The sequence below is a fragment of the Enoplosus armatus genome, chromosome 20, assembly GCF_043641665.1.
Source record: "Enoplosus armatus isolate fEnoArm2 chromosome 20, fEnoArm2.hap1, whole genome shotgun sequence".
NCBI classification, from domain to species: Eukaryota; Metazoa; Chordata; class Actinopteri; order Centrarchiformes; family Enoplosidae; genus Enoplosus; species Enoplosus armatus.
The window spans coordinates 7,106,209-7,119,160 of NC_092199.1; positions in this window are offsets into that span (position 1 = coordinate 7,106,209).

Here is a 12,952-nt window from a genome sequence, read left to right on the forward strand (position 1 = left end):
AGTTCCATTAAATTAGTTAATTGCTGATTACCAACTATTACGTTTGGCCATGATTTGTTAGAATAATTCCTCTCTGATGTCTTTGTGTAGGTTTATGTGCCTCTCTGCCACCAGCTGTCATGAAGCTATTTTTTCATGCATCCCAAATTAATAGACACTCACTCGTTCTGAAGTGTCTGATGCTATTGTAATACAAGCCATGTGGCATTCGGCCAAGGCTGCAATATAAGACACAATTGTTCCGTTTTTTTCCCTCTTTCTGCCTGTTTTAATGCACAGTAATAAGTAAGTAAATGGTGGAAAGATGTGTGTCTGAAATCGCAGTGGCCTTTGTTGCAGATAATTAGGTTAGCAGCAAGAGTGTGCAGGTGTTGAGGGTGTGCTGTGTGCCCGTGTTGTGTTATCGACTTGCTCATATTCGTAGGCTGTCAGGGGTGTCGCACTTCCCATCAGCCCCAAAGCTCACCAACCTCTTCACTATTAAAATGATCACTTTCAATAGCAGACAAAGGAAAGAGGGAACATATCTAGTGCAGGGTATTTTCCCCACCTCTAATGCTTATCTGCCTTTTGATGTCGGCGTAATAAAAGGCCTATTGGGCTTCCACAATGACCTGCAAAATGGACAAGGGCCGATATACTGGGCTCTGACTGTCGCTACCATTAACTAAAAGGCCCAGACATTATGGAGAGCTGGGGATGAAAGAACATGGAAAAAAATAATAATTGAAAAATTGCCTAATGCTAAAGTGAAAGAAAATGGAACTGTGAAAAGGCACTGTAATATTCTGTTATCCCCTGTAAATGCAGCCAAACAAGAGATGCAGCCAGGCATTCTTTTTGAAATGGATGTGGTTCAATTACCTGCATGTCTAAATCTAGTTAAGGCTTCCATTGTCAGGCTCAAACATAACAGGCCGTTTTGATGTAGTGTTAAAGCGTATTATGCCCTACAACCTACAGAAAATCAAGAGAGGTATGACTCCATTCAAGATGTGGAGGGAAATTAAAAAAGCACATGTTGAAAACAAGGTTAATTTAATATTTATTCTGTTTCACACTGCCATTTGGATCCAAATGAGTTGCACAAATGTTTCTGCAGGCTTTAGGAAGATTTGACATTTTTTATTTTTTCTGAAGCCCATTTCAGTGGATGGCTTATTGTTTCTAAGGAGGATCTTCTCGTAAGTATTATCTTCCAGTAAAAGGAGGACTGATTTATTTTATGTAATACATTTGGCCACGTGGAAAACTAGAATAAGCAAACTGGAATAAGCATGTTATAGCTGAAAATGACATGATTAGTCGTTAGCTGTTTTACTAATCGTTTGAGTCGTTTTCTAGTAAAAATGCCAGTTGAATATCTTCAGTTGGTAGACAAAACAACTAATCAATTAATTGAGAAAATTATAAGCAGATTAATCTGTAATGAAAATAATTTTTTGTTAGTAGTAATGTGTAGTTACCTGCTACAAATTTTGTCATTTAAATGCTGTTGAATCAACGGTAATATTTAACCAAAATGTGTTTAAAAAAAAAAACTTTTCCAAATTAAGCCCTGTCTCGTCATGGATGGCTTACCATCTTTTACCTGCAAATCAAATCTATACTTTCTGGGTCAACATGGACCTAAAGTTTTAACAGAAATGTTTATTTTACCCATTAATAAACCCCAGTTCCTCTTCCAACGAGCCAGAATCAATTGGTTTATACTGGTTCTTCAGTCAACATGCCCACAGACCAAGCAACAGCTTGTATATGCAGAGGTCAAAAGTGAAAGTCAGTGTCTGCTTAGCTTTCTGAGGTCAGGAGGTCTCAGTCAGGGTCATGACCCCTGCAAATGTCCAAGAACAGCACCTTGTTTTTTAACCACTTGAAGACAGTCTCACTTTATAACCCTGATTATCTGTATTTCCACTTTGCTTCTCTCTGTCCGACTCTGCAGGTGACAGTTAAAATGTACAAGCGTGGATCTCAGGGCTGGCTGGGTAAAACCCTGAACGCCACCACCACCATCCCCTCCAACACCTCTGTGATCTTCAGGGTCAGCGGGGAGGAAGCAGATGCCAAAATCCCAGCAAACACCATTCACAGCATCACGCTCAGCATGTGATAGTGTGCATCAGTCACAGACGAAAGCCATCACAACACAGCGCTGCAGGGAGAGGAAGCAAAAAAACAAACTTAATTTAGCATATTTTTACTGAGTGCCTTTTTACTATGCAGTGTTTGTATGTTCTGAATGTCTTTAAGTGAGCTTTTCTTGTAAAAAAAGAAAGAAAGAAAACAAAAAAAGGCCCATTTCCCTGATTCCCCGATCCTCAGTAACAATATTATGTTAATGAAGATGGTTTCAGACAATTAGCCTGATTAACTTTCTCTTGTTTTGAATTTCTAGGGCTGGCCCACATCCTAAACTAGCCATTAATTCATCATTATGTTAGCTGATTGTGTCACATCAGTTCAGGATTGAAGTGTTTAATGTGTTAATTGTGGCGGTTAAAAACTGGTGGCCTCTAGTAGGATGAGGGCCGAGCATGTTACTGCCTCTGTGGGTTTAATGGGCGGTGATTTACGGTCTGTTTAGACGGTGTAACTGTAAGGTGCTTTATTAATATGCTCCACCGCACAGAGGAGATGATAACATATTCAAGAGCGCACAGGCGCAGCCGGCAGCACCATTCATAACTGTGTCTGAGTCACTTTCCATCAGTTACCAGGCTTGCTCAGCTGCGCTAACAGCTAGCAATTGTATTTACTGTGCCTGGTAGTGGTCAAAATGAAGTTATTTCCATCAAGATATCAGTGCCTTTAGCTAATGCAATAGAAGGAGCTCTCTGTGTTGATGGTATCTCTTTGCATGGCATCTCTCTACCTGAAACATCATTACACTGTACTCAAACTTCTTCAAATGTCTGTTGGTTTATTGTTTTACCTGAGGGACAGATCGTCGTTGGCAGTTGTACAAACAGCACTGCTCTTGTAGATGCGCATTTTTTAGACTGGTTGTTTTCAGATCTTGGTCAACGTTGCTTGAATGTATACATGTTTTGATGGATTTATTGTCTGATTTATTGCATATTTAAACTTTAGTACTAAAGGGTGTCCTCAGGAACTGTTTTCACCACAACACGCACAAATAATATTGACAATACCAGACCATCTGGGATGAGAAGGACTCATTAATTCTGATACAGGTTTTACTGTAGTTTCAGTATACCCGAATGTTTTCTTCATTTTTTTTAAACTTCAAGCACTTTCAGCATCAAGCCAACTTAAGAAGCATGACTGTTAACCTTACTCTTCAGTTGATTGAATTAAGCATGGTTGTTTTATTCATTGGTGTGATGTTTTTCTAGTCATGGTGTCATCATCAGTATGTTTACATGTATTTGTACTATCTGGTCTCATAATAAAAAAGATTTGATGATTTAATGCTTCTCTTAATGATTTACACAGTTTTGGAATAAGGTGGCCTCTTATGAGTTTCTCTCACCTGATTGCGTCCTCTAGGTCTGCATTGTGCAAATGATCTATAAAATTCAAAGTCATTTGTCACTACTGGGCCAAAAGGTTCCTTCAAAGCTTCGTTTGGGAAATGGAGGGCATCCATCAACAGCTCACTCTGCCCTTTGAAAGCATGCAGCACGTCTCCAGCACGGTAAAAGACTGGATATTAGGAATGGATGACTGGCCACAGGGACAATGCGAGCTCTGTTGGGCAGCGTGGTGGCGAGAGGGAGGGGAAGCTGGGCGGAAATGGACATGGAGATCAGACCAGAACATAGTGCGACAAGGTAACAAGGTAAACTGATCCAGGCTGCAATTCCTCTGGAAAATGAATCAATGAGGGTTCTGTTAAAATGGAAATCCTCCCGGATATCGAGTTTAGGTGAATCTATAGCACAATAGAATCAGCTGTAAATATGTAGTTGTTTTCCTTTTGCAGTAAACATGTACGTCATGTAACCTACAGATGGGTGTTCCAGACCATCTGTAAGTTGCTTATTTCGACATAGAAAGACATGGTGAGCCGATACGTCCAGGAAGTGAAGAACTAGAAGTCTTGACCCTGCAGTAAGACCATGTGTCCAACTTTGACCTCTGGTCATTCGTCACGGTCCCCAGGGTCAGGTTAGGTGACTGGTTTGACCTTTCCTTTGTACAGGACATGGAACTGTAGAGCAGCCTGGACATGAAGGACAGATCCCTCTCGAATGACATGCGTAGGAACGAGCCATTGTCTCAGCCACAACCATTTAGTCGGAAATCCTGCACTACAGTGCTGTATTCATACGGGTCAGTACTCGTGGACAAAATGACTGTTTTTCCTTTCACTTGCTTGTACGCAGATGCAGTTCGACAGCCAAATTCCAGTGTTGAACAAACTCAACAAACAGTTTGACCATATTATGTGAACCCCCATCTTCTGTGATTTTGCTGCTTCTGCTTGACTCGCTCAGAGGTTCCAATCATGGCGGAGGTCAATACGCTCTTTTTAACTGTAATATTTTCTGAGATGCAAGCCTGTTTCAGCTTTAAAGGGCCCTAGAGATGAGATTGTGTTGTACTGAGAGTCTAACCCCACGGGAAAAGCTGTGTTTACTCTAAGTGGGGAGAGGTTTAGGAATGACTCTTGGCTCTGATTGTGCCCCTACATAAACACAATGTGAACACCAAAATTCAGTGAAAATGTCAGTGCATTAACATGCGGCAGTTAACAATTCTGGACATCACTTTGCATGTATTATCAACCTGTAATCCCGGCAGCTTTCTCTGCTTCAAATCCCTTTTACAAATGTATTTCTCCTGAATACAACTTTGACACCATTTTTGCAGCTTAAAGGGTTGTTTCACCCAAATAAAAGGTATCTAGCCATGCAGATAGCTTTGGTTTTATTTGCCCTGGATTTTGAGATATCCACCTCTGAGATTTTTGCCTTCACCCCGATACAATGGAGGCGAATAGAGGTGTTGAGCAGATATAATGTTTACTGTCCTCACCATCTTACCACCATCCAAGTTAGCACATAAGCATGCTAACACTTACTAATTAGCACTTATAACAAAGCATAGCTGAGACTGATGGGGATGTCATTACTTTTGCAGTTATTTGGTCATAAACCAAAGTATTAACCAAACTAAAATGTTACACTTCATCCACATCTCACTAACAAACCACAAATATCAATCTCATGGTGACGCTAAAGAAAAAGTCAGGGGATCACCAAAGGCATTAGGATACATCAACTACACACCATGAATAAACCAAATTTCATGGCAATCCATCCTGTTGATGTTGTGATATTTAAATCTGGACAAACCGACACTAACGTCCATACAGCCATGCTGCTAGGACGGCTTAAAACTCAACAGCTATGATCTTTCCAGAAACAATGTGACAGGTTACTCTGGATAATCCAAAGACCCTGCTGTCATCAGTTTTCACTCAAACTAATATATACCAAAGAAATAGTTCTAATAAGAACTGATGACATTCTCCTCAGCTTTGAGACCATACACCAGTGGTTCCCAACCTCGGGGAGGGGGGGTCCCCTGCTTTTCAAAATTATATTTATTATATTATATATTTTATAAAATTATATTATTTATTTTTTCTCTTTTTCTTCCTAAATACTTTAAAGTTTTGCCCATTCAGGCTTATAAATATTTTTAAAATTAAGCAAACTGAGAAGGGAAAATAATATAATATTAATAATATTTAATCCTCACAACTTGCAACCTGTGACAATGGGGTCATATGGCTTTATTGTAAGTCACAAGCAAAACTGGTTGGAAATTACTGGCATACAACATTGTTACAGCTGTACTTACATAAATACAGGATCCATGAACAAATACATACAATAACTGGATTACACCTGAAAAGCAAATAGCAGATATTTCCCCAAGACCTTTCTCAGCTGCAGTGTTCATATAAAGCTGATGTATCAGAAGGTTAAGAGTGCTTATGAGAAAAAAAATGCACCGAAAATCTTTTAATGCATTTTACAACAGGATAAAGTGTAATTGTGGTGAAAACATAACTACAAGCTACATTTTGCAGGCTTTTATACAGCTACTACAATGTGATGATGAAAGGAGACAGGCTGTCCCTCTAATGCCCACCAACCTCTATTCTGTGACCGCTACTTTACTGAACAGCAACAAAGCTTTCAGAGTGTGAAAGCAGCAGGATTCATAAGAGATTAAATGTTTTTCCACCTCTTGCAGATGTTCAAAATTAAGTAGGGTACTCAAAAGTATCATCAAGACTCTATTAAATGTATTAATACACTTCACTGTCTAACAAAAAAAGAAAGAATCTTTCAATTGTGTATTCACAAAAAAAAAAATAAATGGGCACATGGGTAACAACAGGCAGGGTGCTGCAGAAATTAGCCAGTTTTGAAACAACTCTCAAAAGCAGCACAATTGTAAAAACCCACAGGACAACAAAAGACATACAGGAGTGAATGAAATGAAGCTTCCTTGCCAATTACTGTTGGGAACGTGGCTGCGGTGGGGCTTTTTGTGCTCCGCACAAGCAGTCTTTTCTCCCCTTGTCCCCGGCCATTGAGAGGGATACATTAGCCAGGCGGGATGGATGGAGTGGAGAGGAGCAGAGCGGAGCGCTGGCAGTCATACAGCTCACTTCACGCCCGGTGTTACAGACCTCTCTTATGACTTCACTCAGAGTGCTCGCACTGAATGTGATTTCTACAATGTCATTTTCTACCCCCTTTCTAAGACTTCAGTCTCAATCCAATCCAGACATGTAAAATATCTGCTCCCTTTTATCTTGTTTGGATGAATGGTAGTGATGACATCCATGTGTGCTTTAATTTCTCATTGTGCCGACTTAAAATCTATTTTATTGAGTATTTATGAGGGCTAAAATAAACCTATGTATGGAGTCAGGAAGAACTTATTTCCAAAGGAGTCAAATCTGTTTTTCCCCTTTTTCAGGTTAGATTTTTTTCCAGAAGCACCTTCCCACTCATTTCAGTGACTATATTCCAACTTGTAGTCTTCTTCACAATAAAACATGCTTGTTTAAATGCTGTTAAAACAATAATTACATGACATGTTTTGACCTGCAGATACTTTCTAAGCTGCAACACTATGTGATGTTTTATTGTGTTCTTTCCCGTACATGCCTCTGGACCACCTCAATGAATGCTTGGCTCTTTATTTTTATGGCAATCCCAGCAGGCTCTGCAGGGTCACAGCTACGTGCGGGTAAATGTGCTGCCTGTGACAAGTATCAGCAAGGTTAATGCTGCGGATAACAACATCCATCATTCAGTTTCATTAGTGCTGTCCTCTGACCTGTTCCACATAATGTTGTCAAATGTGTCAGGCGCCAGATTATTGGGAGGTATGATGATCAATAGAGAAATAAGAGAGAGCTGTGCGTGCGATGCTGCTGGCACGGCTGCAGAATAAACCTCCATCCAGCATTCTGTCACAAATCTGAAAAACAAATGGACTAGCCCAAGGCAAGAGCCATCAATAATGATATAATGTGCAGACGACGATGAGTTAGAGCCAGATTTCTCGATGCATTGCCGTTCTACGCGCAGAAACATCACCAGATGAATGCATTGATCTCTGTATTCACATTAGTTTGCTTAATCTGCATTTGAGTCGATGGGACAACACACTGTTTCACTTCACCGAATTCAGAAAAGTTAATAATGTCCAATAATCAAAAGCTGTTTATGAAAGCACCTCTTTTTTTGTGTGTCATTGATTTGACTTGTAATGCGCTGCAGTCACTGATCACTCAGACAGAATGCACTTAGGAAATGACAAATGTGTTTTATATTCAATAACATAGATTTTTCCCTGCTTAGCCACAGGTTGGAGTTTAAACACACAGGCACAAAATTATATTTACACGTCCATAATAAGTAACCCTAACCCATTAACTAACAGTAACACTGAACATTCTCTATCAATTTCCTCATTGAACTCTAGTTCTGGGAAGTTGAAGGAGTATATATATAATTTCACTCTGACGTTGGCCTGATGTCTAAATGTCTATTTTAAATCTGCTTCCCAAACAAGGTCAGGCAAGCTAGCTCCTTATACATGATTAAATCTCTTTAAAAAACACATTATTTTAGTCTCATGTTTTCTTACGTTGTGCTTTAGCCTCTCTCACTGTACATTTACTGCATTCCTACTTTAATGTATTTATTATTTATTTTATTAATGTTTTATATTTTTGTGTCTTTTTGTACAGCAATTTGTAACTTGGTTTTGAGAAGCGCCTTATAAATGAAGTTATTAACTAAAGACGCATTTGGCATCCTCCTTTAATGTGTGAGAGCCTTTACTGTTGGACATTATTGATTTTTGTTTTAATTCACCTTTAGCCATTTAGCGTAGTGTGTGGTTGCACTGTGTCTGTTGTCATTTTACTCCCATAATTTAAAAAAAGATGCATTCATATTACAGCCTACATATTTGTTATAGTTCTCAAACAATACTGCGGTCAACCTACATAAACATCCATGGATTCACACATAAACAATGTAATATTACACAACACAGGGAAAGCTAATAGCAGAAAACAGCTCCGAGCTGCTTCATTTTAGCAGCGGTGTCACTTAAGACGCATGAGATCCCCACGGCCCACAACTGCTACCACAATAGTTTTGGTGTAAATGTTCCTGTGTACTGAAAACCATGAGATCACAGTGTCTTGACCTAAATGTCACAGGGCAAACCAGACAAGAAAATAATGACAAGAAAAAGACTGCATTTTTTGTTATGACAGAAATGTGAGAAACAAATATAGATCGCCAATGGGACGGAAATGGCCCATATTGATCTGTGATGTGAAGACGAGGGCCACACTTAACTATATAACCTGGAGCTGTACCATATCTCAGCACACGCTATGCACAAGTTTATCCATCGCCTCTGTTTTTTCAATGTGACACCGACTCTTAATTGGCTGATAATAGTTGGCTTGAAATGGTATTCTTCAGGGGATTTTGCCAATAGCATCAAATAAAGCAGGTTGAAATGGATACAAGGAGTCAGTTAAATCTCGCCTGCAGTCACTCAGAGGCGCATAGGGAACTTGAGCCTCAAAGATGTGGTGCATTAGTTCTGCTAAGCTAACCGTGAATGCTAATTGCAGGAAGGACAAACTGTAACCCTTGCCCTGTGGCCATGAACCCATTAAACAGCACAGAGGGCTTCATAGACACGGAGAGCGTACAAAGAGGCTGGCCTGAAAAGGCCTGCAATCTGATTTCGGTTTAAATGGGGATAACAAGTTACTGTTTCCCAAAGTCCCCCCTGGGATCTGCCCTCGCATTATTTTTCCGACAGTATTGAAGAAAACTGCCTGTCTCTCCAAAGACCGCACATCATTGATACAATGCAACAGGTTCTATGTTTTCAAGTGGAATATGTTGTGATCCGCAGGACTTGTCCTCAGTTCTCACAGAGCCTGGCAGGTGGCTCTCTATAGGACTTGGATCAGTTATATTTAAGTGCTTGTGGTTTCACCCCTGGAGGAAATTAACAAACCAGTCACGGTACAATATGACACCCTATACATGGGAAAGGTGTTGTCCTTCATCAGTAGGAACCATCAAGCATTGATTCTCTGTTAATAGGGCAACACCTTAAATGTTTAATCAGAACAAAACCTGAATAAATCAATCGGACAAACTTGTTTTGGGCTGAGCTGTTTCCTTTTCTGGGCGAGCAGAAGTCATAAACAAGGGTTCACTTTTCTGTGTATTTTCACCTTTAATCTCTGCAGCTCTGGTGCCCCCTGGCCATACATTTTCAGACATGACCCTGATGCACTGACTGCCCCTGTCCTCTTTATACACACATTCATCAGTTTGACAGGTGGCATGAAAGCTGATTTGAATGCTGCACTTTTTCCCCACTAACTTTCCACAATTTTTCCACAACGTTTTGAAGTGAAGGTTTACTGTGATATCTTTTTGGGAAGCCAAGTATGGATACATTTAATGGTCTAAATTTGCCTTAAAGTTGAACGTATAGTTGGCCATGCTAATGTAGCAGCTCTCCAATGCTGTCGAGCTAAATGCTAACATTAGCATGCCAACAAGCTCCCACTGACAATACTAAATCACCAATGGCACACATTTCGTTTACCATATGATTAATCTGCAGCACAAAGCCTAGGAGCCAAAATGGGACCTTAAGCTCAAAATCAGTGACCCTCTTGTCACGCACAGAGATTTTTGATTTACTATCGCCCAGCTCCCAGGTGAGGGTCCCCCTCACTAGTCAGCCCCATGCTGCCTGCCTGCCCGGCCTGTAAGGAGATGGATGGCTGCAAGTGTGAAACCTAGCAGTGGGTTACATGGCCTTGAGCTTTACCGTCTAATTAGGCTCTAATGTAACTACTATGCTCTCGAGGAGATGTTGTCTTGCCCACCAAAAGCTCTTTAAAAGCCTCCCCGGGGCAGGGGGAGCTCTGAGTGAGGTGCTGTGGCAGGTCACAGCCACATCCAAGTGAAAAGCTCAGGTTTCATTCCCCAGTTGGGATGTACTGGCAACAGGACGCCAACTCTATACAGGACAAGACCAGGATCTTCATTTTGGCCTAGTCTGATGGTGGTATACAGACTGTGTTCATCTGTAAGTGCAACCACCTCAAATGAAAGAGGAACATGTTGCACTCCTGTACCTGATTCAGACCACTTTCTAATAAGGCTTGCATTTTAATATAGGTTTTGTGTATTCACACTAATTGTAAGTAATTTAGTGCTTTACAGATCACTAATAATCATTGATATAGGGAGCTAATAGATAAGCGTATTCCCCAAAACGTCAAGCTATTCCTTTAACTGGTGGAATTTTGTGTAGATGCTCTGCTGCCCTTTTCCAGAAGGAGAGTTACTGAAGGGGTCTTCCTGTTGAATTTAAAAGAGAAAGCAAGATATGCTGTAGGAGGATTCGTACCAGCCACACAGATATTCACTGCAACCTGGCAGCTCAACGTGTCCTTATTAATGGCTCTTTATTACTGACGAACATAGCATTTATAAACCATGTGTAAAGGAATTAATTTCTGAAGTACGCTTTATTAGAAACATCTGCATGTTCCTGTGGTTGACACTCCATAAGACAACTAAGCTGGGAGGAAAACACACACACACACACACACTCACTGAGACAAGATCATTATCACAAAGAGCTGCTGAACTGCTGTCATCAATGGAAAGCAACACCATCTTTTTTGCAACATGGTTAGAAAGCCTTGCAATGAAACAATTTATTTGTGGTGTGTAAATACTGCTGGTGTTGAAAATGAAATAATGCTGCTGTGTGCTTATCAAAAAATACTGAGCTTCATCTTTATTACTTGAAATCATGAATTTACTTTGTTAAAGGAAGAACAAGCTGCATTTTTGCATGGTGTCAGCGTGTCTTCATCTCCGGTCGGCAGCGTGCGGCAGTGAAACAGAAGACAAACCATAATACAGAACACTGTCAATATTTCCCTGATGCATCATGTGATTTCCCCATTTCCACACAGCTCATGAAGGATGGTATCATCAGCTTGATATAATATTAGAAACCAGTCCTGAGAGATAAGGTGTCTGGTTGAAGGTCATCTGTGCCCTCTTGAGTGAACATAAGAGCCTTTTGTGGTTGGGTTAAATGCACATGACAGGCTGTTGGAGCACAATCACCCATTTTAATTGTCATGTAACGGTTTCATGTAGAGCCAAAGTGTCTGCAACACTTCAGTGGTTGGAAACCAGAGCCTGGCCACACAACCACAAATGTGGTTAACTGGGCCTTTGCTGAAGGAACAAAAGAAAAAGACTTTAATAAATCCTTTAAATGTACTGAATAAAAAGGGACTACCTTTGCAAACTGTGTTAACATAATTGCTTTAATGCACCTGACAAATTGGCTACAAAATTACCTTTTCCTACAAAGCAGCTATCCAATACACAAGACAACCTCAACAGTTTTAATGCACACTCAAGAACTCAATTTTCCAATTTAGCGGAAGCCAAAGATGACAGGAAACAAGGTAATTTGCTGTAGCCCCAACAACAAACCCCCGGCCATTCTCCGTCTGCTTCATGGGCAGTAATTATGTCCCAAAATGAACGCCATTTCACATTAAGCTGCAGTCATAATCCAATGTCAAAGACGGACTCATTATCGACAATCATGGGAATTAGTTACATCATTTAACCGATACTAACTAATCATTTCCAGGATACCGCAGAAACAGATAGAGCCATTAGAAAAAAATTGGAGCTCTAGAAGAGAATAATTGACATCTATATCTTCTCTGCTGCTTTGGCTGAAGGGCTTCAGAAATTGCATTAGTTGCAACTGAAAATCTGAACTGAAGGAAAAAGACACCACTTAGACTTTTGCAGGACACTGCTCTATGTTCACTGTTCCCATTCACATAAAGCTGAATACTGCATTAAACAGGTCTGCCTTGCATCTGACTCTGTCACCAGTGTAACAACTTGCAAAACAGCAGCAGATAAATTCAGTGATAATGATGAATAAAAGTATTAGCCCACTGAAACATCTTCATCCTCCTTTATCTTCTACATTAATAAAATTAGTTGAATGCATTTAATTTTTATGATTTTTTCCCCCTCTGTATAGAATTCTCAATAAACAAGTTAAAAACAATCCCACCACACAGTGAAATCATAAAGATGGCCAGCACTCAGTCTGCAGTGTGCTCCCACACTGATGAACCTGAATTTACCACTCTGGGTACTCAACTGATAATGCACCATTAAAAATGAGACAAATGTAGAAATTAGCCCCATGATCATTTAATTTTTTGCGTGAACCTCCACCTCCCCAGTCTGGCAGATGCAGCAGGGTCATCCAGTTTAGTGGTTTTCTCCCAATTCTCCCCAACAATAAAGCAGGATCTGGGTTAGGCCACAGACCTCTG